The sequence below is a fragment of the Micropterus dolomieu genome, linkage group LG10, assembly GCF_021292245.1.
Source record: "Micropterus dolomieu isolate WLL.071019.BEF.003 ecotype Adirondacks linkage group LG10, ASM2129224v1, whole genome shotgun sequence".
In the NCBI taxonomy this organism is placed as follows: Eukaryota; Metazoa; Chordata; class Actinopteri; order Centrarchiformes; family Centrarchidae; genus Micropterus; species Micropterus dolomieu.
The window spans coordinates 16,095,578-16,101,498 of NC_060159.1; positions in this window are offsets into that span (position 1 = coordinate 16,095,578).

Sequence of the window (5,921 nt, forward strand, 5' to 3'; positions counted from 1 at the left end):
TGGGTATCTCGTTCCCATAGTGTCGTAACCGACGCAGTTCGAGTTCCCTCGAAGGGGAACGTCTCGGGTTACGTATGTAACCCTGGTTCCCCGAGAAGGGGAACGAGACACTGCGTCGGCCCTCCGCCCCTCTCTCCCCGCCTGAAGCGCCTGCTTCATAGTTTAAGCTAATGATGAGTGTGTACAGGTGTGCTTTATACTCCTCCGGTTATTCCGTCACACCTTACCGTTCTAGCAACAAGCCAATAGGATTGGAGTGATTTCATTCACGTTCAGACCTGCTTCGCCTAGAGGCGTTCCCATAGTGTCGTAACCGACGCAGTGTCTCGTTCCCCTTCTCGGGGAACCAGGGTTACATACGTAACCCGAGACGTTTTATTTCCTCTGATCAGTGCTCCCTCTCTTGACCACCACTGCTCGCTCTCCATCTCTCTCTTGCAATTTTCCGGCATACACTACAAACCAGACACAGACATGAAGCTGGGTAGAAGAAAGAAACCAAGCGAGGACACCACTAACATCATTGTTAGGTCCATGAACTCCGTCCGGATGGTGCCTGTTTTCGGGGTGACTGTGGAGCAGTTAGACCAGTATGAGCGCTGGCATACGTGATTGGCCACCGCAGCAAATATCCCCCCACAGTAAATATGGTTGATTCAGAATCGGCCCTTTGGACAGTGGCCGTGACAAACAGGTTCAGAATGTTAACTGAGCTATACAGGCAACTGTGAGGATGTACTACGCTGTACGCTGATCCACTGATTGTCACATTAACCTGCTGGAAAATAAAATCAAAAGGAAAAAGAGTGGGTCCATATCATCATAAAAACATCTACTCTCCATTAGCTTCCTTTAGAAGTGATTATTGTATATGATAACTATACTTTGGGTTTACTTCCCTAACTATTCACGTCGTAGCCTGCTCTATGGTGCTGCTGGTGATGCTTGCAAATCATTGAGAAACATTACTTGTAGGGTGCAGACTCATTTTATTCTGGTCAACTGAGTTTATCGCTCTATATTCAAAGATACATGTCTAAATTATATAGCTATATTTATTCTCAACCGTTCATTCATCCAACAGTTTGGTAACACTGCTGCTTTCAGTAACAAGCCTGACACTCTGTCCACATCTTGCAAAGGCTCTTTAAATGTCCATTTGCTTTATTTTGCATATCTGTGAGATGGATGAGCAGCACTGTGTGAAGCCAGAAAGGCACACTCACAAGGATACATTATTTGTTTACTTTCTGTATTAGATATTATTATCTCAACATAGCCATAGTCTATTTCCGCTGTGGAGAATGAGTTGTGTTTGGTCCTCTATGATGCATGATATTTAGAACATGAACTCTGCCCTTTGAAACGTTTACCATTCATCTTCCACGCCATTCCATTGGCTTGGCCAGTCTGCACTGGGCATTCATTCTTTTTCACCCGCACAGATAATCCCACAAGTCACACGTAACAAAGAGCCACAAATGATTTATATTCATCACATCAGTCTGTGCTCCCCTGGTCAATTTACTTAATAGATTCCATGTCCAGCCATACCATGTGCCCATGTTCTGGGCTCACTGTGTGCTTAAGAAAAATCCAGCAATGAAGACATTGCTCTTGACTTTCCTCCCGGGCAGAACTCAAGCCACCCTGGCAGGTGTTGACTGCAGAAGGCAAAGTGAAGAGATGCGTTTTGACCAAATACCTCCAGATATACAGGCTTATTCTACCATGTAAGTTTTAGTAGCTTGCACCAGCAGCCAGAGGACAGGATGGAGGTTTATCTATGCATTTCCAAAAACATCTAATATTGAGGCATTCTGTGTAATAAAAACAGGAATGAGTAATGTCAGACAGTTCGAAATACACTAAGAAATGTCAATAAATCCAGGAGGTGCAGTGTAATATTGTTAAATAATAAATAAATCTGAGAGTGCAAGATATAGACTGACTGTGTGAGGCTGGATATGCCATGCCAAAATATGGCATGTGTTCCTCTCAGAGAAAAGACTTGATAGACGTGAATTCTGGTAGACACTTGAAAGCAGCATTTTGCTTGTTGGAAAAAGGTGACCCTTCTCCACACTTTACCTCTACTGTAGTAGTTCAGAAGAATTCTCTTTCAGAGGCCATTTTTTATGGGAAAAACGGATATACTGAGGTTTGTTGGATTGTCTAGCAACTTAATTAATTAGAAGACTAGCAGTTTCCATCATAGGCATGCAAGCATTTCGTTAGCTGGGTAGTTTCACTTGTGTTAATATGTAAAGATTTGAAAGCAGTAACTCAAAGTACAGTGGAGCATTCAAAACATCCACCAGAGCCAGTTATCCAAGCAGCCAACATCTGCTAAGCTATATTAGCCAATTGAACTTTAATGCATTATTTGCAGTCATTCCACAAGCAGCTAGTCACAGTGACCTACTGATATTCAATAAAATCCAGCCTTTGTCCCTAGGGGACCATAACAATGACTGAGCTGATATATGCAGACTTGATATTTCTCATGCAGACTGTGTGAATAAAATCTGGAAATTGTTTATTGCACATGTACTATGCACCCAATTAATTTTTATCAGTTGGTGGGCTTTTGCCTTTACTCAGGCTGCACTGTATGTCCTTATTTTAATGAAGAACCTTTTGATTTTTGTGAAGGACAAAACCTTTCCATTATGCATTTCTTTTTTACAGATATACCACAAATCTCTTGTTTGAATAACTGCAATTAGGTGCAATTTTCTTGTCACACTTGACCTCTTCTTACTCATCTAAACTCAACTCAAAGATCTAGTGAGTATAAATGTGTAACAGGTGAGTTTCATGCTACAAAAATGAACAGAAACATGAAAGAAAAAGTCTGTTATGTATGTTTTTATTTTTGTCATTGATATAAAATGTTATTACTTCTACTGTGTATGCAAATGCTGTGTTGTGAGATTGTGAATTACCCACATATTAATATGATAATAATCAACTTGACAATTTATAGTCTAGTTTTCAAACAGTTGGGGTAGGCAGTCTCTTCCAGATTTCTTTTAATGCTAGTAATTTATGTGAAAAATATTCTCTAAGGATGGAGGTTTGCTATGCTGTATTTCAAAAAGCTTTGGATGATTAATGACTCAACATCTGTGCATCTTGTGTGTGAGTTTTTTGACAAGACTAATCTTGATTCTCATTACGTGTATGTCTGAGGTTTTTTAAAGTAATGGCACCAGACTGTTGTTCACTGTTGCTATAGACCACAAATAGATCTTCAATTTCAAGACACAACTTCGTGCAATATAGATCACTGCTGGTGGTTTAAATGATTGCCTTCATTTATGATAGTCAAGCACTGCACTCAATTTAAGCACATTACTGTTCATCACAGAGAAAGGAAGAGCGTTGGGTGGGGGGGTGGATTGAGTGAGTCATTTGCTTTGACAATCCCCCACCACAGTCAGTCACTGCGCGACTGTACTGACTGACTTCCTGTAACATCCATTCTTGCTGTCAATACCTCAGTTCTTCTATCCATCTTCCACGTTGCCACTGCAATTGATCAGCGTCAGCAGGACAGATTCTGAAATGAACAAGGGAGGGGCATACAAAGCTGTGGTGTCATAGTGAATAATAAGAGTGTTGGTGTGTCACAGGGAAAACATGAGCGTGTAAGGGTGGTGTGTTGTGCACAAGCCCTAAACAAATACTGATGTCTTTGTGTATATTTTGTCATGACACAGTCTATCAAATTCTGTATATATGAATAGGATGTCCTTTATCTTCCTCAACACAGACTGACAGCGTTTCACAGGTAGATGCTAGGTTCAATGACCTTGGACTTGGGTAATAGAGATATATCCCAAATCAATAAATTCCATCTGTTACCTGGGGCTCTGCTCTGGGTGTGTGCACACAGTCCTGTCTGGACTCTGTATTTCATTCTCTTTCTATATCTCATTTCTCACAAAAGAAATTAAGCAAAGATCTTGAGCCACATAGAGGATGAAGAAAATATTTGAGTAGCCGTTGTAGGACTTATTTTTAGTTAGTTAAGATCTGATTTTTAGCTGGAAACTACAGTCACTAATTAACTGACTATACTTTATATTGTATAAAAAATAAGTCTACTGAATTCTGTTTAAGATGACCAGAGGTCTATTGGCCCAGTTTTTATTTTTACAAGGACAAATTGAGCATTATTAAAGGACCATAATAGTGGTTTTGTATGTTTTGGTCCATTAACTACAAACTTCTACTTGAAAACATTACAAATATTTTGACAGCTGTATAATGTTAATAAAAGTTGTGTTACTGTTCAATAATCATTTTCTAAACTGTCCTCAGTAGGGCATTAAAGCCTACTCCAACACACTCCATGTCATACAGCAGCTCCTCAAATTGAGTGTGTTCAAGTTTTGATTTGTTTAACTAATATCATACCTGCCTTGCCTTTTTGGTGTTCTAATCAAACTAAAAGGCTTTTGATTAGAATATTAATCAAAATTGGAACCCTGAAAATATTTTTGCCTAAATGATTTATGATGCAAGCTTTTTTTCTCTGCTGCACTGCAGATTTACAGGGTAATAAATCTGAGCCTCATATTGCTTAAAATAGTATCATTAAACCATTGGTGGTGGCCACATTCAAAACAGTTTTTCACTTGGTCTGATCCTTTGAGAGTTTGACAGGTTAAACAAAACAATCACTATATTGTCTATGCTCTCCAAATCCTGTTGAATGATTCTTTCTTTCAGTTCTTCTTAGTAAGTCCTCTCCTAATCCACTAATCCTCATAATGTATGGTTTTGCAGTAAACAACAGCCATGACATGTGAAGAAAGAAATGAGATCTCTCTATCTGAAATGTATGTGTGCTGTTTGCTGTTTGTTTGAGGATCTGTGCAAACTATTCATATTTGTCATCCTGCTTGAACTAAACAAGACTGGACAGGTATACATTACTTTGTTAAAGGAGCTCTTTAAAACACGTTTTTAGCACGCCGGCTAGCCTTCAGAGAAAGATGATGGAGATTGTGTGGTCATGCATGATAAGTGAGCCTGCCTCCTTACTTTCTTTCCCTGCGCCTGAATCAGTGATGCCAGATGCCAAAGCTGACAGCTCAGTTAACATGGTAATCATGAGATCAATGAGCGCTAAATGATCCAATGAAAGACATGTCCGTCATTTTAGCATGACTGTGCAGGGAAATGGCTGCCATGTGATCTATCATTGGGTTTACTCAACATGTTTCAACATTACCATTTCCTTTGTTTATAATTACCGTCCTCTAGCTGACAATGAAATCGCTTCTGCATATGAATGACTAAATTGTATCTGCACACAAAGTGATCATGGTTTTTCTACTTTGTGTACCTCATTCACATCTTCCCTAACTTCTGTATCAGCAACTTGGTCAGTACAATATAACAGCAAATACCAAAAGTTGGTACAACAAGGACAAAAAGATCATTACATTTGAGTTCAGCCACAACTTTTTTAATTTCATTTTTAGAATACAGTCATCTTAATCTCTAAATTCTTTTTATATCTTATGTGTGAGGAAACTGTAGACTTTAAAAGACTTTAAAGAGCTTTACTTGATCACAGCTCTCCTGAATGTCTTTGTCCAATTATTAATCCCAGAAGGGGCTTCTTTTCCACTTAGGAAAACAGATCCATCATGGCTGCCCTGATGCCATCTGATGTACCAGTATGCCTGAGCTGTCCATGATCATAGAGACCCTACAGGCCACTAGGGGAAGGAGGGAGACCTGAAGTGGGTTGACAGGGGGCAGCGCGTGACTCTAACCCACTTTGTCACGCTCCTCACCCTCACACTATTTGACATGCACTCCCTGCCAGAACAGATAATATTATCTACAGAGCAGGGAACAACACAGCACAGATGGACCAGAGTCTAACACACACACACACA